General features: G+C 41.7%; 1 protein-coding gene across 1 annotated transcript in view; it reads right to left on the bottom strand.

The window, feature by feature from the left end:
* The window catches only part of LOC310677753 (uncharacterized protein), a 148976-nt gene extending 144780 nt beyond the window's left edge, over positions 1–4196 (bottom strand). Inside the window, exons 1-2 of the transcript XR_014511395.1 lie at positions 4177–4196; positions 3450–3513 (exon numbers count right to left, since the gene is read on the bottom strand). The gene's annotated coding sequence lies outside the window, so the exon portion shown is untranslated. The remainder of the gene's footprint in view (positions 1–3449; positions 3514–4176) is intronic.
* Positions 4197–24589: the final 20393 nt, after the last annotated feature.

Here is a 24589-nt window from a genome sequence, read left to right as displayed (position 1 = left end):
TAGTGACCCTCACCCCAGAGCCTAGGCTAAATATGCATTGAATTGCAGCCTTTGGCTTTTACAGAAAATGCCAAGTTTTGTGGCACCCTAAAGACTGAAAAATTGAATGAGACACAAGCATTTGTGGGCTAGAGTCCACTTCATCCGATGCATCAAATATATCAAAAACGGGTTAGCATTTAAGGCATCACAAAACCTGTGCGTATGTCTATTTATTTGAATGTTTGCACAGATACTCATTCAGTCACAAGACACACAAATGCGCACAACTGCAGTATTCTTATATTCCTATAACAATATAAAATAGAAAATCATGCTGTTGATACTAGATAACCTAAAAACCAAGGGCAGCATTGAAATCAATGGGAGGCAAAGTGCTTAACTAAACATCTTACATGAAGTGAAGCAAAATTAAAGTAAGCAACTGGGTAGGGTAATTGTAATTATTTTTTAACAAAAGGGGATGAGTTTATTTGATGTTTTCTGTATTGTTGCCTATGGAAAACAAGAAGTTAGAAATGCAGAAATTCTATACTCAGGCCTCAACTTTGTACATATCAATTTCTGTACTGTATTTCAGGTTGAAATATGTAATCATTACATTATTTAGATTTATAAAGAAAAGTAGAAGAGAAGCATTTTCCCTCAGAGGTGTTATTTGCTAATTGAAAATGGAGGCAGGTTTTATACAGTCAACCACATTCCTATTTATTTTAAGCTTTCCCCCTTTTAAAACACAAACACTTCACTGGCACTTACTAGTGTTGCTTTCTCTTTATTTGCAAAGTTGCTTCATGAGGCTATTGAAACTGCATCCGCATTCACATTTACCAAAATTATTTCTCTGAATACAGAAGTGAAGGCTTCCAAGTTTTTACGTTTGAAAATAATACCAAAAATGTTACACTAATGTTACCTAACAAAAAAGAGATGAATTTTCTGGAGGGCAAAGCACCATGCTTTTATTATGTAACATAATAGATATTAAAACTGTAAATGAACAAGATCTCTAGCTCATAACTGATCTCTGGAACCTGTTAAGAAAACAGATCTCTTTGGACCTGTAAAAACAAATAAACTGAAAATACAGAGACTTGAAATCTTGTATATGAGTTATTTTCAGCTGTGTTTACAGGTTGTTAATCTGCCCTCACAGCTGAGCCTATACGTGTTTACTTGGCAGTTAACCTCTTTGGCATTAGTGGGACTTACTCCCGTGTAATTATGCACAGGATTGCAAAACACTCTTCAGAAATATAAAACCTTATTGAAATGGGAGAATCATCTTTATAGAGGGAATAAGCCTATATACAATAACTAACCTACAAAATTAATATTCAGCCCCTACATGTGATGAATGTTATTTTACTACCATATCATTTTTGCTAATATAATGCATTGATCTCTGTAAATACTGTGTATCATGTAAAGAGGAGCTAACATTTTCAACTGTTGTGAAAAGAAGCATACTTCCTAAAACATGTCTGAAGAACAGTAGACACTGTTGCTTTAGATATCAATAGTCATTTGCTTATGACATGTCTCCACATAAGTAATGAAGTTAGGATTAGTGCATAAAGTAGATACATTGAAACTAGCAACCTTATTTTTGCTGTTTTCCTACTTTCTTGTCATTTGGAGTAATCACATATCAAATAACGTGATTTCCCCCAGCTTAGCTCTTACAAATTGGAAAAACAGACTGTGCTGTACATTTGTTTAGATTTGTGCTAAAGCTAAATGCTTTATAAACACTTCAAAGCTATGCAAAGTTTTCTCTTCCTTCTTTTATAAATTCAAATGACAAGGGAAGAAATTGACAGCTGCTTCACGTTTTATGCTAAACCAAAGTAGAGAAAATATAGTTGTTTTAAATCAAAACCACTGTTGGATGCACTGAATTCTCTCATTCAGTTCAATGAGATAGTGGAGGGGGGTTTCTATTATCTCAGAATGGATTGTGCATCTGCTTTTGCAATTGTCTGATCTGCATTAACACAAATGTAATATAAATTATTAATTTTAATTGTAAAATTTTAAAAAATAAACTTACTGCAAGTGGAAACCTCTTAGAGAATGAATTCATTGTCAACCCAAGCTTTGAGAAAGACTTCAGTGGAAGCAATGAGTATTTTGTTCAATCTGATGTCATTTACTCATGTTAAAAAATATTATTTTACCTCACTACAATCTCTCCCCCCCCCCCTTTTCCCACAGAAACCTATGGCCTGATCTAACCACATTAACTCAGAAGTAAATCTTACTAATTTCAATGAAATTTACCTCCAGGAAAACTTGCTTAGGAAAACTGCCCTCCTTGAACTGAAGGATACACTGAAATCCATCCTAAAAAGAGGAACATTTCCCCTTGAAAATGGAAGGGGGAAATGTTATTGGTTAGATATTGTGTTCACGCTATAACCCTAGCTAATGCAAATCTGTTCTCCTGAGAATTGCATTTATTTTTTTGCCTGGATGGATTCCTGATGAGATAATGGCATTCAAAAAAGACCAAGATGTTATGTAGGGAACGCAGATAACTTGGCCCGGATTTGAACCTCCTTAATTACATTAACTAGGTCGACAGAATTGCTTCACGTCTACGACTTTTGCTCTAGAAGTGCCAGGTTCTCAGTAATGCAAGGCATCAATATGCAGGGTTTCAAGTTAACCCCAGAAAATACTTGACTGAAAGGATTTTGCCTCTTAGAAGGATGTGCCATATGACGGATGCTGAGTAGGGCCCTGCTGGCTTCTTATCTTCAGCCTAACTAAAGACTTGCCCAGTGTGATGTCCACTCAAGGCACTGGCGCACCAACAGACAAGGCCTTCGCAATTTCCCTTCCTTGCATCTTCCAGGCACCATCTGCAAATTCAAGATTCTGTTTCTGATCACTGAGAGATGTTTTGCCTTCAATAATTCTCGAAACAAACAGGCTCTGCATTGAGTAAAGACATATTTGAACTAACCCTTGGGCTATTGCAATCAAAGATCTCAGGAGCCCATCATTAAAACTGGCTGGTGTTTAGAGAGGGGGGGGGTTATGCTGCTACTACAACTGTCAAAATATTTGCTGGAGAGGTGAAGAGGGCAAGAAAAAGAACATTTTTAAAGAAATATGCAAAAAGATCCAAAATCAGTATGACAATGAAGATTCACTAGCCACTACTCCTTTGCTAGCAGTGTCTGGCATCTTTTCAATAAGGTTTAAAATATGTGTACACACACACACACATTCTCCACACTCCACACTTCAGGAAACATAGCAATATCTGGTACATACTTAACCACACATTTGGAATACAATTTATGTAGCAGATAACAGTTTAAGAAAAAGTGCCAGTTATCTAGTCAAAAACAGAAAGCCTTTCAAAGTCTAATTTTAGATTTTGTTTTTTAAAAATAAATAAATCCCAAAACAGATTAGTTATGAAACCAATTCCTTACCTTTTGTGTTATTTCTGGACAAGAATTATAATAAGTGGCACCTGGTACTTCTCTTGCTTTGATCCTGTATTTAAAAGAAAATAAATGTTAGTTTGGAAGAAATTATTGCCAGTTAAGCACAGAATATAATATGAAATGGGTGACAGTTTAAATTAGCCAACCACAGACCTTGTTTTAAAATGTAAAATTCACTGGAAAAAGTTTGATTTTAAAAGCAAGAATATGCTATCCTGCAAAACACACATCTGAGCGTGCAATCCAACCTTTCTCAGTCGCAAAATGAATCATGTACAAATCTGTCTGTTTGCCATGAGTACAGTACAGCTCTTACCAACTTGCTCACAGTGGCCTTATCTGCAACTACCAAAGCTTCAATATCAGTGTAAATAAATAAATGAATGAATAAATTAAAATTGCAAACATGCATCCTTAAATCATTAGCATGTTTAAAATCTAGAGAGGCTCAACTTTATATTCCCTTGGGGGGGGTCACCTTAGGACAGTTTACTCTGGGTATCTACCAAAAGTTGTGTATGTTTAGAGATGGATAATGCTCTGCAAATTATACAATCTGAAACATTAGAAGTTGTTAAGAAAACACAGTGGTATGAAACCATTACTATAAATTAACCACTTGTCATCATCACCAGAAATCTTAAATTTACACAATACGTGACAGAAGTACGCAGTCCAGCACTGAGGAAGACCGAACCCTCTCCTAACTTACCTTGCATATCAAAAACAGGCTAGTGGAACTAAGAGCGCTAGAAATCTGAAGCCTTTTGTCCACTGTAGTCTGACTTTGTGCCGACTTTTTCCGTTTTGGTGCCATCTGCTGGCAGGCAGCACCTTCTGCACTGCTTTACTGCAGTACATAAAATTGGATTACACAACTATCATACAGTACAAATGTGGAAGATCGCAGCCCCCCTTCGCATTCTCTGTTTTCATGGCCAACCAATCAGAGACGCCTACAGTTCCAGTTCATATATTTTGAAATACAGCAGAATGGATACAGAGGTCGACATATGACTTCTCTTGGCTCTGCTTCAGCAGCAGCTCAGTGTGGAAAAGCAGCGTTTGCAAAATGCATTAGGCTTCTTCATTTCCAATTCAAACTGCAAGGATTTTTAAACGATGAGGCATTAGCTGAGGCTTCCAGGCATATTACAGTTGCATTTGTAAGAGTACTAACAAAGCTTTCTATGGGACTTTGGGAGAAATATAAGGACTAGAGATAAACGATAGTTCACTTTTTTCATATACTGTAGAAATAATTGCTGCTTATGGGTATGCTTTTGACTCTTGTAAAGAAGGGTTTGCAGGTTTTCTGTTCCTTGATTCAAGAACCTGCGAAATCTATTTGATGCTTTCCAGTATCTTGTCAGCCTTAAAATTCAAGGAATAGTCCAAATCTTATTTCTCTCCAAAAAAATTCAATTCAAAGTAATCCATACAAGACAACATTGTAAGTATTTGCTCTGGCTCTCACTGGTGGACACAGCACTAGGGTGGAATCTACACATACAAAAAAACACTGTGAAAATGCTTTTTTAAAAACGTTCTGAAAAATATATTGAATTTGCCATAGTTCAGATTTGTATATTGCACTTCACAACACAGTGAAAACATTTTATTTGCACCTGTATAGATGAGTAGGTCTCTCGACTCTGTTTCTGCAAAAGGCTTCAACACAAACATCATGACAACATCATGTAAGTGCTGCAGAGGTTAAGCTACATGGTTAAACACAAGTGAAGATTCCCAGTGTTTGACACACACCCAGGCGCTCCTTTTGCAGAGAGGATCGGGCGGGTCATTCATGCAGATGGTGTCCCAAACCATGGGCAAGCAGACGGGCATGCCTCTCAATATGCTGGGTGTGTGCGCGCGTGCTAAATCTATTTGTGCCAGTGCAGTCATCTCCACATAACACAAAACAGCCATTAGTGTGATTCTGTGCTCCACATGGACACTACCTTCATGGATACTTTGGTTCTGCGGTCACCATGAAGGAAAGGACAAGGACACTCAAGGAAACCATGGTGGCCGCATAGCACCCACTGTGGGGATTTCACTCCCCACAAATGGCAGTGCCAAAGGAGTCTCCATACATTCCCCAAGCACTCAGGTGGGTCCACAGGTGGAGTTCAGTCCATCTCGTGCCCCCTGCACTCCCAGTAGCTTTGCTTCAAAATGCTGACATCAAGTGAAAGACTGGAGCATTAATGACACCAGCCACTTAAATAATGGGCAAAATAAATATTGGCAGAAGCTATTAATATTGAATGCAAGCTAATGTATCTCAATTGGAACAGTCAACCTTTTAGCTCCTTGATTAATAACTGGTCAAATGTTACAACAGTCGACATGCTGGGTGCGAAATGAAATAAAGGTATCTATTTTTGCTGAAATACATGACCCTAAATGAATCCATTAAAAAAATTAATGTTACTGGAAATAAGTGGCTTTTACACTTACTTAAACATGGCACAGAGAAGGCAGCATATGATAAGCAGATAAATTGCTATTGCCAGAACCATTAATATTTTAAAAATCACTGCACTGTTGGGTGGGGATGAGGGGAAGGCCGGTGCAGGAATTTTAAAAATGCCTTGTGCTTTCTCCATCATAGCACATCATCAGATCTCTGAACTAGATGTCATATTATATTTCTCATTTAACCAACATTTCCTGCTGGTTATGGCTCTGTGCCTGTAAAAGGCACCAAGTTCATTCCCTAGCATCTTTCCTTAAAGGGTCTCGGATTATGGGATGGGGAAACACCTCTTAAAGTCTTGGAGGGTTACTTCTAACAGGGCCTCCTCATATATTATAATTTCTAGGTGTACAACCTATTGTTTATCAAGCACACCTATGTACGTGCTCATCAGAAGGCCTTGACTGGCTGTGGCTTGTTGCTGTGTAATGGGCAAAACAACCCACAGAGCAGACATGAACTGGGGCCAAAAATGCCCACCATCTCAACTTTCAGATAACACTGCTCAGTATTTCTATTTTAATGTTTTATCAGCTTTTTGTGATATTTTGATTGTGCATTGCGCATTTACTTTTTGTTTGTGATTTTATCATTGTAACTTGTGGTAAATGGCTTAGAAATCTTGTTTTATTAAATAGTAAAAATGAATCAATGAATAAAATCCCAAACTTGCTTTGTTGGAGTTTGAACTGGTGGTGGCTACCTAAGGAAATATCTCAATATGGCAGTGGAACAGTTTGCAGAAAATATTGTATGGTTGTGCAATGGTAGTGCATCTGCATGAAGCTGCTGAAGGACATCATATTGCAAGATGTCACTAATATATGCCTAGGGAACAGTTGACGCTCTCCTTTTTATCAAATCCAGATGATGCTGTTTTTAAATCGGTCTCAGGACATAGTAACATACTGGTCAAAGACAAATAAACTGGCACTCAATCCCATTAAGATGGAGGTGCTGTTAATGGGCAGTTTGCCAGCGAAGTGGTGTTCACTTTGTTTTGGAGGACTTGCACTCATCCTCAGCCTTGTTGCTGGCGAGAATGAGCAGCTTCTATGTCTCAGAGTGTTTTTTTTACCAGGATACTGTGTAATCTAAACCTGGAGCTGGCTCAGTGATTGTGGTTGACTGAGGATACAGCCGATCTTGGGCCAGCTGAGACCTGCCCACTCCTCACCCATTTGGGGGATTTTTGCAGGCTGCCACCCGGTGGGAATCTGGTAGCATTTCCACCTGCTTGTTTGGCAGATGGAACAGAAAGAGGTCCATGCCTGCTCAATTATGCTGGTGTCACTGTAGTTGGAGGCCAGCAGGGCTGGGCACAATCCAAGCGCTCACCCAACCAGCTCAGAACATAGGGAGATTGGACTGTAGTACTTGATTGATACGTATACTGTACCAGCCTTCCTCTAGTTATCCATGCTGATAACCTGCATCATACATGGGCCTGCCTTTGAAAATGCTCCAGACACTTGGTCCAGAATAGGGCCACAAGACAACAGAATATGGTCATATATGAAACCAGTGCTTTTTCACTAGCAGTGGCTTCCTGTCCATTTCTGGGCCCAGGCTTTTTAAACTTTAAAAACTTTTAGTGACTAAAGATATTTATTAAAGTATCATAACTTTACCTGCAGTTGCTGACTTTAATCTGTATTTGCTTTATGATTTTATATGTTTTTGGTTTAACATGTACTGTAAGCTGCCCAAAAAAACTTCTGCTCGAGTGGTCTAAAAACTTCTGCTCTTGAGTGGTCTATACTGCAATCCTAAGCATTTTTGCTCAGAAGTAAATCCCACTGAGTGCAGTAGGATTTACTCTCTGGTGTGTTTCTGATCATTCTGACCATTTCTATTTTTTATTGTTGTTATTATTGTTAGCTGGCTTTTTCCCTGACAGGGACTCAAGCCAGCTTACCTCTGAAAAATTATTTCATTCCATTTATCTGCGGAAGGTATTGTACACAATCCCTTCCCTCACACATGTTTTCTTTACAACAATCTTGTGAGGTAGGTTCGGTGGAGAGGTTGCCATTGGCCCAAGGTGACAGATGTACCATACATGATGTCTCTGTGTGCAGCAAGATCAGAAAAGCTTCCTGGTGTAGAATAGGACGCCCTTATTTTCACCTGAGAAATGTTGGAGGGTGTGAGAGGGCACTACAAGGAAGAACATGCTGGAACATATTATAGAATCATAGAATCATAGAATCATAGAATCATAGAATCATAGAGTTGGAAGAGACCACAAGGGTCATCGAGTCCAACCCCCTGCCAAGCAGGAAACACCATCAGAGCACTCCTGACATATGGTTGTCAAGCCTCTGCTTAAAGACCTCCAAAGAAGGAGACTCCACCACACTCCTTGGCAGCAAATTCCACTGTCGAACAGCTCTTACTGTCAGGAAGTTCTTCCTAATGTTTAGGTGGAATCTTCTTTCTTGTAGTTTGTATCCATTGCTCCGTGTCCGCTTCTCTGGAGCAGCAGAAAACAACCTTTCTCCCTCCTCTATGTGACATCCTTTTATATATTTGAACATGGCTATCATATCACCCCTTAACCTCCTCTTCTCCAGGCTAAACATGCCCAGCTCCCTTAGCCGATCCTCATAAGGCATTGTTTCCAGGCCTTTGACCATTTTGGTTGCCCTCCTCTGTACACGTTCTAGTTTGTCAGTGTCCTTCTTGAACTGTGGTGCCCAGAACTGGACGCAGTACTCCAGGTGAGGTCTGACCAGAGCAGAATACAGTGGCACTATAACTTCCCTTGATCTAGATGCTATACTCCTATTGATGCAGCCCAGAATTGCATTGGCTTTTTTAGCTGCCGCGTCACACTGTTGGCTCATGTTAAGTTTGTGGTCAACCAAGACTCCTAGATCCTTTTCACATGTACTGCTCTCAAGCCAGGTGTCACCCATCTTGTATTTGTGCCTCTCATTTTTTTTGCCCAAGTGCAATACTTTACATTTCTCCCTGTTAAAATTCATCTTGTTTGTTTTGGCCCAGTTCTCTAATCTGTCAAGGTCGTTTTGAAGTGTGATCCTGTCTTCTGGGGTGTTAGCCACCCCTCCCAGTTTGGTGTCATCTGCAAATTTGATCAGGATGCCCTTGAGTCCATCATCCAAGTCGTTGATAAAGATGTTGAATAAGACCGGGCCCAAGACAGAACCCTGTGGCACCCCACTAGTCACTCTTCTCCAGGATGAAGAGGAACCATTGATGAGCACCCTTTGGGTCCGGTCAGTCAGCCAGTTACAAATCCACTGAGTGGTAGCATAGTCAAGACCGCATTTTACCAGCTTCTTTACAAGAATATCATGGGGCACCTTGTCAAATGCCTTGCTGAAATCAAGGTAGACTACATCCACTGCGTTCCCTTCATCTACCAGGCTTGTAATTCTGTCAAAAAATGAGATCAGGTTAGTCTGACATGACTTATTTTTCAGAAATCCATGCTGACTATTGGTGATCACAGCATTCCTTTCTAGGTGCTCACAGATTGTTTGCTTAATGATCTGCTCCAGAATCTTCCCTGGTATTGATGTTAGACTGACTGGGCGGTAATTATTTGGGTCCTCTCTTTTCCCCTTTTTGAAAATAGGGACAACATTTGCCCTCCTCCAGTCTGCCGGGACTTCGCCTGTTCTCCAGGAATTCTCAAAGATGACTGCCAGTGGTTCTGAGATCACATCTGCCAGTTCTTTTAATACTCTTGGATGCAGTTCATCTGGCCCTGGAGACTTGAATACATCTAAACTAGCCAAGTATTCTTGTACTATCTCCTTAGTTATTCTGGGCTGTGTTTCCTCTGCTGAATCATTTCCTCCAAATTCTTCAGGTCGGGCATTGTTTTCTTTATCGGAGAAGACTGAGGCAAAGAAGGCATTGAGGAGTTCAGCCCTTTCTGTGTCCCCTGTTTGCATTTCACCATCTTCTCCTCTGAGTGACCCCACTGTTTCTTTGTTCTTCCTTTTGCTACGAACATACCCATAGAAGCCTTTTTTGTTGCTTTTAACCTCTCTAGCAAGCCTGAGTTCATTCTGTGCTTTAGCTTTTCTGACTTTGTGTCTACACGTGCTGGCTATTTGTTTGAATTCCTCTTTGGTGGTTTCCCCCCTTTTCCATTTTTTGTACACATCCTTTTTTAATCTTAACTCAGTTAAAAGTTCTTTAGATAGCCACCCTGGCTTCTTTAGGCACCTTCCATGTTTCCGTCTCATTGGTATTGCCTGAAGTTGTGCTTTTACTATCTCCCTCTTAACAAACTCCCAGCCATCATGAACTCCCTTTCCTTTTAGTATTACTGTCCATGGGATCTCACCCAGCACTTCCCTAAGTTTTATGAAGTCGGCTTTCTTAAAGTCAAGAAATTGAGTCCTAGTATGCTTGGCTGCTCCTTTCCGTTGTATAGTAAACTTCAGAAGAGCATGATCACTTGCGCCTAATGATCCTTCCACTTCTACCCCATTAACCAGGTCATCGACATTGGTTAGGACCAGATCTAAAATGGCTGTTCCTCTTGTTGCTTCTCCCACTTTCTGGACAATGAAGTTGTCTGCAAGGCCAGTGAGGAATCTGTTTGACCTTATACTCTTGGCTGAGTTTGACCTCCAACAAATATCTGGGTAATTGAAGTCCCCCATTACTACTATCAAGTCCCCCATTACTACTATCAGTCCCCCATTACTACTATACACTATACTACTTATACACAATTACAATTAGTATGGAAACTTCTGATAAAAATAAATGTTTCTTCCTCCCTACAATACTAGAATCCAAGTGTACCCAATTAAGTTTATTGGCAATAGCTTCAGAAATTACAAAAGGAAGTATATATATTGTAACCTGCCCTGTGATCCTCGGATGAAGGGTGGTAAAGACATTTAATAAATAATAGCCAATTCTTCACATATTTTTCTTTATTTTTATTTTAAAAATATTTTTAGGCTGGTCATCATGCTCATGGATACTAGGACAGTATATACAGTTGCAATCAAAATTATTCAACCCCCACTGTAAATTGTGTTTATTATCAAAATTTCAGCTGTCTGCAATGAGCAAATCAAACAAAAGCGATTGAAATAGAAGAGTTTGGATTTGATATCCCGCCTTTCACTCCCTTTAAGGAGTCTCAAAGCGGCTAACATTCTCCTTTCCCTTCCTCCCCCACAACAAACACTCTGTGAGGTGAGTGGGGCTGAGAGATTGTGACTGGCCCAAGGTCACCCAGCAGCTGCATGTGGAGGAGCGGAGACGCGAACCCGGTTACCCAGATTACGTGACTACCGCTCTTAACCACTACACCACACTGGCTCTCTCAACCCGGGGGCTCCGCTAGGGGCGCCATGGAAGATGGCCAACAATACCATCTCCAGCTCACACGAGGTAATTAAGAGGCTGAGATGGGAGTAATCAGCCTCCCAAGTTTCTTCCCGGTGGAAGGGAAGACGCAGTCTCATCCGCAGCTGCCCACGAACCACCCCTGAGTTCGAAAAGAAGGAGGGGGTGGGGGCACTGGATGGAAAGCCCTCAAGCGAGCTCGGATCTCCTGGACGCTGTCTCTATGAGCGCTCCAAGTTCCATTTCTTAAGATAAAAGATTGGATATAAGATTTATGGACATGCTTTGAGCGAAGAAAGGGTATTTTATCTGCTAATTAAGCCAGCCACTGAGATGCTAAGAGTGACGGATTGGAAGAAAGATAACATCAAAGAATAACATCTAAGCCGGTATGTTGAAACGGAACGGAAAGGAGGGGGGATAAAACTTTTTCTTTTTCTACTACGATACTACCTGGAAGAATATTTGGAAGAAGATAAAAGACTCTTGTGACACACTATTTAATCAGGATCCGCCATTATGAGACAGACTGTGTTGCAGAGATTAATAGTCATAGGGGGTGGCGAGCCCTTACTTTGTTATTATATCAGTATCTCAAGTTTGATTTGGCAATCCTCCCCTGGAAAGACTAGTGTTTGGTGCAACCTGTCTGAGAAAATTAATGAGCAAACGCCTAGGTTCTATTTCATAATTTGGAAAAATATTTGGACTTCATGATATATATTTATATAATTTGGAATATTTAATGTGATTTGATTGGATTGTTAAAATGGAAAACTTAATAAAAATTATTATTTTAAAAAATGAAATAGCTCAACACAATGGATGCTTCAGGTTGAATTTCAGCTGAAATTGCAACTTACACTGGCTTCTCCAGTGTCACTATTTTTCAACCCCTTCATGGCAAGCATCTTTAGTACTTAGTAGAGCAGACTTTTGCTGCTATGACCTGCTGCAAACCAGATGCATAGCCAGACAGCAGCTTCCGGCAGCGTTCCTGAGGAATCTTAGCCCATTCCGCATGAGCAATGGCCTCCAGTTCAATAATATTCTTGCATTTGCCTTCTTCAAATCTCACCAGACATTGGGGTTCAAGTCAGATGACTGTGATGGCCACTGTAGAACCTTCCAAGACTTCTTCTGCAACCAAGCCTTGGTGGAATTTGAGGGGTGCTTGGGATCATTGTCCTGTTGGAAGGTCCAATGACACCCAAGCTTCAGCTTCCTCACAGACAGCATGATGTTTCCTCCTAGGATTTCCTGATACTTCAATGAATCCATCCTGCCTTATTATCGTTTCTTCATCAAAGTGGCTGGGGCAACCCAATCAGATGGATTAGATAGGCCAGTATTAGCCTTTTGGTATTAATAATCCAGAATGCTTTGAGGTGAACTGGATCTTCCTGGTATTATCTCCTTTTTTCTCCCTTAAAATAATAACCACACAGAAACAAGTCTTCTAAAAGGTAGAAAAAACATTTACTCACTCAGTATACATCTTGAAGAATAGCAGATCCAGCAGATTTGTGCAGGCAGGCTTAATATGCTAATTGAGTTACTAAGACATACGGTACTAAGGTCTAGCTTAAAAATGGAGTCTGAGCTTGAGCTCCTATTTGCAGTTGTTCTAATGTTGTAGCCATAGGTATGATGGAGAAGAGCGGGGGTGGGAGTGTGCTCAGGCAAGGAGGAGCAGATATATAGCTATGCCCTCAGGCCACAATAGGGAAGTGATCCCTACGAGCCTCAGCTCCTTCATGTGCCTATCTGCCAAAACATGATTTGTTGGTTTGACTGCAATGAATATTCCACAGAGCCCTTGTAAAATAAGCATAAGATGCAAGTTACACACACAGTCAGGAGGAAGGCAGGGGAAGGTGGCACTCAATCTCATTTCCCCCTCGTTACCACCCTGCAAAGAGCAGGATGGCTCCGTTTGCTGGGTGCTGCTTTGTGTTTAGTCGTTTAGTCGTTTAGTCATGTCCCACTCTTCGTGACTCCCTGGACCAGAGCACGCCAGGCACTCCTGTCTTCCACTGCCTCCCGCAGTTTGGTCAAACTCATGCTGGTAGCTTCGAGAACACTGTCCAACCATCTCGTCCTCTGTCGTCCCTTTCTCCTTGTACCCTCCATCTTTCCCAACATCAGGGTCTTTTCCAGGGAGTCTTCTCTTCTCATGAGGTGGCCAAAGTCTTGGAGCCTCAGCTTCAGGATCTGTCCTTCCAGTGAGCACTCAGGGCTGATTTCCTTCAGAATGGAGAGGTTGGATCTTCTTGCAGTCCATGGGACTCTCAAGAATCTCCTCCAGCACCATAATTCAAAAGCATCAATTCTTTGGCGATCAGCCTTCTTTATGGTCCAGCTCTCACTTCCATACATCACTACTGAGAAAACCATAATTTAATTATACAGACCTTTGTTGGAAAGGTGATGTTGCTCCAGTGCTTTTTTTCTGGGGGAACGTAGGGGGACGCATACCCATAAACATTTTGTGAATCTAACGGGAGAAGAAACAAAAATTTTTAAATTGTTAATTTCTTCTCTAGCACGGTGAATCGTCAGTTCCGCTGCTACCCCTGATGGCGGCCTCATTTCCTCTCATGGTGTTTCCTGAGTCTCAGATGGAAGCAAGCATTTAATGTGTGAAGTAGGAGCTGGAATCTAGCACAGTGATTGGTCAGTTTTGTTGTTACCACCTCCGATGGTGGCTTCCTTTCCTTTCCCAGTGATTTTCTTGAGTCACAATGAGAGTACCCCTAAACATTTTTTTAGAAAAAAAGCACTGAGTTGCTCCCATTATGCACCTGACACCCCCCCCCCAGCCAGGCTGATACCAGGAGTGGGTTAGGCTTGTTGAAATTTACCTGGCATGATGTAGCACAAAGTGGTGGCATGGAGAAGGCCTTAGCTATGAACTGTTTTGCACACGTGTCGGCTTTTTCACTTCTTTGCCCAGACACACAGGACACCCACGTTCCTTCTGCTGAACATGTAGAAGTACCTATAAATAATTTAATATTAACATCTGCTACATATGGTGGGCTGCTTCACCATACATAATCACAGAGCACTGTATATCTTCCATACCATTCAGCCACTAATTGTAAGTAGAATTTTCTTATTTCTTTTTTTCCTTTAAAAAACAGTCCCTTTCCCCTGCAGTCACCATGGTGACTGAAATTTGCTTGGAGAAATTTTTCCCCAGAAAAAAAACCCAACTACTGTGTAAGTAAACTTTTCTCGTAACATTTCTCATTATTGTGGATATTGCTCCTGAAATGGGACCAGGCCATACAGTTATGAGCGAGGAGCAACCCTACTGGTCTTCCCTCTGTTCTACCTGAAAGACTAAAATTTTTATTTCTAATAAGAGCATGCAGGCTTCTAGAGAACACAAAGTTAAGCTCCCCACTCCCTTTAAAGCAAAAGCCATTGTTCCTGCCAGGAAAATTTGATATATATACGTTAGACTCTGAGGGAAGAAACAGAAGACTGAGCAGTAGCCTCCTAAAGGCAGGAGCACTGTCAGAGCATGCAGTCCAAGCCGGGAGGACTCCTAGCCTCAATCCCCTCCTAATCGCCAAATTAGCCTGGAGGAGCAAAGGGGAACGTCGCGGGAAGTTTAAGAAGGCACTGAAGACTTCTTTCCAATTGCTGGCTGAAATCACAGAAGGAGAACCACAAGGCTGAGAGGGAAGCCTCAGCATGTTAACAGATCAACGTCTCAAGAAGCAGCAGGAATGCTGAGCAAAGTATCTTTACAGAACTTACATGGCATGATAAAAGTGGAATAAATTTCTGCCAGGAGAAATCCTGACCCTCCTAATTCCAGATTGCAACCGCTGCCCAGTATCTCACTCCACACAGGTTGACCTACAACTTGGAGGGGAGGGCAGTAGCCAGGATGCCGAGCTGTCCCTTGGACCCCGGTTGTGTCTAACAGAATGTTCCCCTTCTGTGCCTAAAGCACAAGTTGCCACCTTCTCCAAGCTGCCACCCTTCAGAGGTTTTGAACTACCATTTCCACCAGTTCTGGCCAGCATAGTCAATGGTTAGGATAGAACAGTTGGCACTTTAGCCCAAAACATCTGGAGGGCACCAGGTTGGGGAACAATGGCCTAACATGTGAAAGTAAATATACTGCTACCTGCTCCCCACCTCCCCAAGCATTGAGAAGTTCTGCGGGCTGCACTTGCCAGAGATTGACTTTGGGAAGACTTATGACATTTTTGTCACCCATGATTTATTGACAAATGCACAAGACGACCAGGAAATCCATCACCCCTTATCAGTTCCCTCTCATAGCACCTTCTATGGGTTTAATGAGAACCATTGAAGCTCAAAGGTGAGGTAGTGTCCTGATCCCCTGGACTACCTGGCAGACCATGTGCCAAGACAAAGTTCCAAGTTCCAGATGCCAATCCACACAAGCCAAGTCAGGAAATGCAGTCCAGAGTCAGTCCAAGTAAGCAGTAAGTAGCTCAGCAGGCAATCTCAAAGTAGAAACCTGTGAAGGTCCAAGGCAAATCCCAGACAGGATTCCTCAGCGTGGCCAGTTGAACAAACACAGCCCCTCAGCTCTGCTGCCTTCTGATACTGTGTCTGCTGACTGCAGCATCTGGGCTTGATAAGCATGTGACCCTCGCCTGCTCCAGCTTGCCCCAGCTGAGGAGTCTATGCCTCCTTCCCCACCTGGCCAGCTAGTGAACTGGGCTGCAGGCCCTGGCCTGACTCTGCATCCTGGAGTGCTCTGCCCACTGTTCCCTATGTCTTGGGACCTGTCATGTTCATGGGAATGGGGGCCTCTCTGGCTCTGGGTCCCGCTGCTCAGCTTCCTGTGCACTGCCCCCTGCGCCCTCATCATCCTCTGTCACCCTGTGAGTATTGTCTACACCAACCTCTCCTTCCCCATCCCTAGCCTGCTCCCGTGTGACCCAGTCCCAGCTGCACCTATCAGCAAAATCCTGTTCCTCCCCAAAATCCTGCCAGTTCAAGACAGGTAGCCTAGGACTATGTTAGTATTTATAACATATACAATAATATATATATTCTAAGGTGTATAAGAATATTTTTTATACTTATTGGATTTACTATCCATGATTTTCAAAGAGGAGAATGTTGAAGATAATTTTGTGGCAATGATATTTTTTTCAGTCCTAGCTTATTATTCAGTATTCGTCATTTCAATATACGAGAGCCAATGTGGTGTGACAGATCAGGGAGACCTCATGCGCACTCAGCCACAAAGTTCCCCTGGACCACTCAGGGCTATTGTAAGGATAGCATCCAGCCACTCCCCCACCTCACATAGGCTGCTTTGACCTCCTTGGGGGAAATACAGGATATAAATGTGATAAATAAATGAGAAAGAAGTATGAGAGACATACGTCCAATGAAGTTCTATCTCTGTTGGTCACCTTGTATGGGCACAATATAGGCTCACTTTGTCGCAGGACCAGTTCTCCATAGTGAAATGGATGCATTTTTTTCTTTTCTTTTTGTGCTGATGCAAAAGTGTTGCAGCTGCATTGGGATGGTCAATGGGTCAACTGACCTCTTGAACCAGCAAGGTGGAGGGTGCTGTGGTTTCTGGCTGCTGCACTGAAAACCTGGAAGGTAAAATCCCAAAGTCCCCTGCCTTGGGATGCAATAGCAGAATATCCATCTTGGGAAACTACAGGGCAGGAGAGCAGTGTCCCCGCTCACCAGTGCTTTTTTTTTAAAAAAAAGAAAAATAGGTGCTGGTACTTGCCATGAAGTTGTTACACTACGTGCCACACTTTTTAACAACAACAAAAAATTCAATTAACCAATAAACTGAAACTGACACGGGAACAAATAGAAGAAGACACCTTCACCCCGGTATGGCTCCCCTTTATCACATACACAGCCCAACAAGACAATGACAAGAATCCATCAACAGCCTAAGAATCAATCTGGCTTACCTGACCTAACAAGCCCCCCACCCCCACCCCTCGTAAATGCAAACCCCACTGCAGACAACCACAGACAGCCGCCCACCCCCTGGCCCCCAATGCCTCTCACTACCAAGGAAACGTAATAAACGAATAGAAAGAGAACTTACCCAATTGGCGCTGACACAAAACCCCACACGGACACACCATACGAAAGTATATAAACCTCCCCTCCCCCCTCTACTTCCCTAACCTTATATTGCACTCAACACTAATGTCTCACAGCAAGTGTAACTGATTTGTAAGAAGGACTACAACCTGAAAAAAGAGACAAGGTGTGCACTTTTGTAAACCAAGAAAATTATATATATTGAACAAATGAGGTGCTGGTACTGCATAGCCTTGAGTACCCTTGACCCTATGTTTTGGGACTTTGTTCATTTCACCTCCTTCCTTACAGAAGTGTAATAAAAGAAAGGTCATTATCAAACAAAGGTAACAAAGAAGCAAAGGTGACAGTTTTTAAGCCCCAGTGATTTCAGTGAGGAGAAATTTCAGTTGAAATCAGTGGGCTTTCAAAGTGCTTAACTGTTGGCAGGATTGTACTCATAATTCTTAAAAACCCTGAAGCATTTATAGGTTTAACGTCCTATATGGCAACAGCCTGAGAGCAAAACCACACTGAGCAGCTCAGATGCGCAAGAGTGATAGATAGATTTTACATTGTTTGTCTTGTTTAAAATGTGCAAAAACCTGAACTGACGAATAATTTTCCCACTGGAGGCTGTAAATCTGCACCTTGACTTGACTGAATGAGGGGAAGGGGGCGGCATGCCGGGTAAGAGAGCCGTGAGGCACTTGAACACTTTTTACTTGATGCAAAGGAAAACGGTTTCATTCCTACTTGGAATCCAAAAAGGAGAACAGGAAAGAACGTCTGAGCTCCATAGAGATTTGGTTTTTATTTGCCTACAGGACGTGGCAGATTTAAAAACTGGCTTTATTTTTCAGTATCCTTAAAGGACCTAACATTTCCCCCCTTTCTTTTTGGCAGGCAACTCTAACTGGAACTTTGAGTCCAGCCAAAGTAGACAATAAAACAGTCAAGAGGCAGAATGCCAAAATACAACAGCATCAGAGTCCAGAGCCTAATTCTCCCCCCCCCCCCCATGATTTACACAGGAAGACATTTTAAAACACACACACACACACAGGAAAACTTATGTCCTGAAATGAACTCTTCATATGTTAAAACTGCTTGTAAATTAGCCCAGTGAAGTTAAACTATTTCAAAGAGAAGTTTTAAAGAAATCCATATGTTCTTTCATTTGTTTCTTTTGAAGCAGAGCGCGCTAACTTTTGAATGCAATAATTATCCCCATATTTCTAACTCAGCACAGTGTGGAGATTAAATAAACAGTGTTTAGCTATCTAACTTTTTCAGCTTAACCAGAGTGAAATATACTGGTTTATTTCTCTATACAGGGTAACTGTTTATACTGGCATTTAGGGACCTGGCAATAACGCACAATAAAATGCAGGGACTGTGAATGCTTTAAGAACAGAAGAAGAGCTTTGTAGATTCTACCAAGATCCATCTAGTCTAGTCATCCCTAGCCAGATGTTGCATTCCTGCCCCCCCCATGCTCCCCTGCATAAGCCCCTCCCACCCACGCCCTACCTCGTTATGCCCCCTTTTCTGGCCACTTCCAGGTCTGTGGCAATGAGCATGTGTGTGGTCGTAAGTCAACGAGACACACATAAAATGGCCACTGTCTGTAATTCCCGTCAGGCCCATCCAGCACAGGCATGCTGATTGATGCTGATGAGAGTTGTACTCCAGAGTATCTGGAGGGCAACAGGTGGGGGAATATTGTTGTGGTCCAGCATTCTGTTTCCAGCCACAGCTAGTCAGGTCAGCTTCCCAGGAGTCCCCAGCATGTAGGGGACAAATGTGTCAGCTTCAGGTTCTCTTGGTATCTTCTTTTTTTTGCAAATGTGAGTTTATTTCTCCACATTTAGGCAACAATCTGCAAAAATCCCCAAGAGAATTCATCGCCATTTTTGTGTTAATTTCTCCCAATGAACACATTTTTGTATGCAGTTTTGACTAATGTACACGTTACTGCCAAAATAATCCCACAATATACACAATATGCTTTTTTCATAAATATATGCCTTCATATTCACCCTTTTCCCCAACATACACATTTTTGCAAAGAGTGGTCGGAGAATAGCACTGCAAAATTTGGAGAAGTGCAAATATTGAAGGACAGCTGGGTTTCAGTTCACGTTTTGATTCAAGAAGTGTGAATGAGGTAGTTTCTTATTAAAATACAAGCAGAATCAAATTTCTTTCCCATCTCTACTAGCAGGACACAAAGATGGCAGTCATCATCTCCTGTTTGTGTAGAGAAGCGCTTCCTTCTAGCTGCCAATCAACTTGGCAAGGGGGTGAATTTGGCCCTGCTGTTATGTGAGAAGGTGACAAGTGGTGCTTGATGCTTTCTTTCCATGCAGTTTACGATTTGGTAAACTCAAACCTTGCTTCTAAGCTAAACCAGGCTTTACATGTATGCATGTAATGTGTGAAACTCACAAGCAGTGGCACTTGTTCTCTGTCTGTTCCCACACAAAAAAGCTTACTGTGGGGACCGTGTGAATCAGGGAGTGGGAAAGTTGTAGCAAAACCTCCGTGAGGTGGGGAAACCGTGGAGGAACTGCAGACTTTCCCATTCCAAGAGTTAAATGCCACTTCCTCTCGGCTTCTTATTGCTTCTCCCAAAGATGCTTTCCTTTCCTTTCCTTTTTTAACAAGGAAGTGAATAAATTAAGCTTTGTATGTAGCAGACACAGTTTTATTTGTCACATTTTAGTGATCCCGTGAAACTGCACGTTCTGAGCATTTTTGTTTATCAGGGCTGGCAAACTGTTTTGCTGTAAAATATCAGGAGAGGAGCACAGCAATCAGATCTTACTTCACCCGAAAACCCTCTGGATTTAGTGAAGCCATTGTCTCTCAAACTCAACCCCTCATTTAATAACACAGAGCCAACAAAACTACCTTGTAAGGATTACAGAAAAATAATGATGATAATAATGAATGTGAAGAACCTTGAACACTTTAATAGTTCTATTTACATGCACTTTACTAGATTCTTTTATTTTTTTATTTTTAAGGGCAAATAAAAGCATTTTAAAATAACATGTAGGCCAATCCATTGCACAAGTCTTGCAGAATGAGGTGGTATAATTTGGGACTGTGGGTATATATCTTTGAATGCCCCACACATAAAAAAATCTCTGATATGCTAATTTATTACATGTAGAGAAGTGATATTTTTAAGTGTTTAATGTTTTCATAGTGATGTTGCTTTTAATGCAGGGGAGAGTGTCTGCATGTTTACACCTGTGAGTGCTGTCAACAGCTGCCAGTCATGGTGGCAACACGCAGTCTGCAAGATTAGAGACACCAGTTGCTGGGGAACACATGGCTTATTGGGCACTGTAGTTTTTCAAGGGCTGCTGGGAGTTGTAGCTCTGAGGGGGGTAAGAAACTAAGAAGGTAAGAATAGCTTGCTGGGTCAGTCCAACGGCCCCTCTGTCCAGCATCCTGATGGAGGGTGTTGAGATATCCAACCCCCGAGGTGTCTGAAGGCAATCTTGTACAGTGGTACCTCTAGTTATGAACTTAATTAGTTCCAGAAGTCTGTTCTTAATCTGAAACTGTTCTTAACTAGAGGCATGCTTTCGCTAATGGGGCCTCTTGCTGCCGCTGCGCTACGGCACACGATTTCCGTTCTCATTCTGGGGCAAAGCTCTCAACTCAAGGTAACTCTTCCAGGTTAGCGGAGTTTGTAACCTGAAGCGTTTGTAACCTGAGGTGTTTGTAACTCGAGGTACCACTGTATAGGTTTTTTAGATGTCTAATGTTTTATTATTGGTTTTTTGTATGTTGGAAGCTACCCAGAGTGGCTGGGGCAACCCAGTAAGATGTGTGAAAGATGTGTGTGATATTATCATTATGGAATGGGACGCCCCTATTTTCATCAGATAAATGTTGGAGGGTGTGTACTTGATACATTTGGCCACCTGCCTACCCAGCAGTGTGAAAAGAGGGGTGTTGCCAATATAATACCAGGCCAAAACACATGCCCAGTGAACTATGCTTAGCTTGGTGGGTAAGTATTTATGAACACCCCTGTAAGTATCAGTTAGACAGCTTGTTCTCCCTTTCTTTTTCCAAAGTGCCTCAGTCCCAGCATACCTCTGCCTAGCCCAAAAGCCTTTACTCAAGGTGCGGCCTTTACAGTTCAGGTGCAGCTTCCTCCATTTCCATGAAGAGAGGAAAAAACTGCAGATGAGCTTAAGGCCATGCACCATAAATACCCTCTATCTCCCCCCCTTTTTAAAACCTGAGGAAGAGTTCACATACTGCATTGAAACATTAGCTGGTCCTAATACAGAAAATATTTCTGGTGCTAATAAAAAAATCAAGAGTCAGAAATGTTGGAGAAAATTTAGCAGAGAAACATTCCATAATAATTTTGTGTAATCTTAGCCCTGCTTTACGTCTGGTAGCATGACAGGATCCTGAGGGATGTAGAAATGTAAAACTTTCCTGCTTAATCTATGCCACTTCATATTCTATGTATTCTTCTGCAATGAGGTGTTCCGTTGATTTGTGGTGTGGGAAACCCTCATGTTAAAAGCAAAAATCACAGCCAAAAAAAGTATTCCCTCCTCCCCACCAACCAGACCTACATTGGCGAGGGAACATTTATGAGGGCCTCAGAATCATCTCTGGACTAGTTCATATGAAAGACAGATGGTGGATCAACGTGTTACTGTCTGTGCCAATTCCACAGTCTTGTTTCCTCATTAAGTGGCCTCTCTGCCATGGCACCCCTGGGCACCCCTGGGCACAAGCATGGGCCTCTTCTGCCCTGGCTTCCCTTTTGTGGGGTGCTCTCCCCAGGGAGGCCTTCCTGGCAGCTTCTCTACATATTTTTAGGCATCAGGTGAAAATGTTTCTCCAAAGCCAGGACTTTGGCTGATTAAACAATCTTTTAAATGTGTTTGTGGGAAGGGGGTTATTGGCTTAGTTTTGTTTTCTTATATTGTCTTCTAATTTTGTATTTTTATGTTGTGATCTGTGAATGAAGAGTGGTCTACAAATTTAAACAAACAAATAATGTGGGTCTTCCCCACTAGGCTCTTCACGTGCTTAATTTCAACTATCAAAGAGTTCCCAACACCTCACTATGCTATCCACTACCATCCCCCCCCCCCCATAATCACATAGAAGGAGCTACATGACATAGTCCTACAGGAAATTAATGACATATTTATTCCGAAATTTGCTGCCAATGAAGCAGCTGGAACACAAGGCAATGGGAAACATAAAGAAATGTAAATGACCTATAAAGAGAAACCAATATGTACTTGGCTTGGAAAGTTCAGGTTAAATGTACAGATATACTTTGGCAAAGTCCCAGTTCCCAACACAGAAGAAACCTCAAAACCTGTTCAGATCTCAAACCTATTAAATTTGAAGTGGATTTGAAATTAGTCAAAACAATATTTGCCTATTCCTATTTATAATTCCACAAAAAGCCGTTGGCTGTCAATGCAATATATAGAATCAATATATGCCCTTTGGTGGACTGAAGACGAAACTCTGACTCTCTTGCTGTGGTGGAGTGGCCCAGTCGAAGCACAAAAGTCTTCTCTCTGTTTTCTAAATGGTTGTCATTGGCTCTGTACACTCAGTCCCATCTCAAGGAACTCTAGTTGCTGACTAAGGAAATAAACCTTTCACTCATGGGAGCCCAGGCAGGCCTGATGCAGTTGAAAATAGTTACTGGCTAGCTGGTTTATTCATTTAATAGTCTTACCTTGCCTTTCTTCAACAGGCCTTCATTTCTAACGTGAAGTGGAAGATAACACATAATAAACATAGGATTCATCTTTAAAAGGAGCATCACTTACTGCTCCAGGAGAGGATTGAGGTGGAACAGGAACAGGGGGCACACAGATGGAGTCTTTGCACACAGCTCAGGTGGGGAAGGGACATAAGTTCTGGTTGGGGCCAGGCCTCTCGGTTGCTGCTGCTGCTGCCTCATTGGGTGCAAACCTAGGAGTAGCTGAGAGGCTTAGGACTCACGGACATGCCTTTTCCTAACGTGTAAGTGTACTTTTCACAAAAAAAGAGAGTTAATTCCTCACTTTGGACATTCCTTGCCTGGCAGTGGTGACAGTGTCTCAAAGTGTGCTCCCTTTGCTAAATTAGGAAGGTCTCTCCAGCTGGGAGACTGGCAGTGCTCTAACCGTAATCAACAATCTCAGGAGGAGAAGGAAACCTGCTTTTCTCAGCTCTGGAAACTGAGCAAGTTATTTGGGCCTTCGCAACTTACGCTGCTAGGGGGAAGATGCATTAACAGCAGTATTGAGACGCTGCCTCTTCCACAATCCCGCTGGCCCCCCTGCCTCCACCTAGAATGGTTCTTTCAGAGGGCCTTAAAAAAATGTGCTATTCTGTTGTTCTATTGGGTAGTTTTTATTTTATTTATTAACCAGATCTGTTGACTTCCCTTCATTACATGGTCATCACTGTGTGGTTTCCAGCATAACATGTAAAAACAGAAGACAAATACAACAAACCCTGCAATGCCAGTAAAATGAAATCAAAATAAAACCATTACATATAAGCATTTCAGCATAATGAAAAATCCTCTGAAAGTCCCAATAGTGTTTTCCAATCATGACTTTGCATATCCATTTCATTGCTCCACTGTTGTTTGAAAGCAAATTCTGAGATATCATAAGCTCATATTATCTTCTTGTGTTTGTTTGTTTGTGGGTTTTTTTTTTTTTTTGGCCATCAAACAGTTGCTGGAATATTTTTGTTTAAAAAATGTTTGAATTCTAAATACTGGAAAAAGTGTAACCTCAAATCTTAAGTTCCCCATACATTATTATTTTTAGAAGGTTTACTTATAAAATAATAGAGAACCTGTAAGCCTCCACTTGCTGCTGAGCCTCACCTCCTCTCATCCCTGACCATTGGTTATGCTGGCTGTGCTGTTGGGAATTGATACTAAACAACATCTGGAGAGCCACAGAGTCACCGTCCCCCTTATAAAGCTTTTTTTAAAAGCACATCTGTAATAGCTAGTGTGTTTTTTCTTTTAAAAAAAGTTTAGGTGTACTCTCATTTTCCTACTCGTATTGAAATACTGCCCCTCAATGAGGCCAAACTTGGAGTCACAAAATGTTTAGGGGTATGTGTACCTCTGTGTCCCCCCAGAAAAAAAGCACTGGTGATAGCAACTAAATTGATGCCACAGCTTGATTCTGTGATAGAATTACTGGAGTTT

The sequence above is a fragment of the Podarcis tiliguerta genome (genome assembly GCF_965153285.1).
Source record: "Podarcis tiliguerta genome assembly, chromosome: 5".
NCBI classification, from domain to species: domain Eukaryota; kingdom Metazoa; phylum Chordata; class Lepidosauria; order Squamata; family Lacertidae; genus Podarcis; species Podarcis tiliguerta.
Note: the sequence above shows the minus strand (reverse complement) of the source record. Positions and strands in the feature narration are given on the sequence as shown.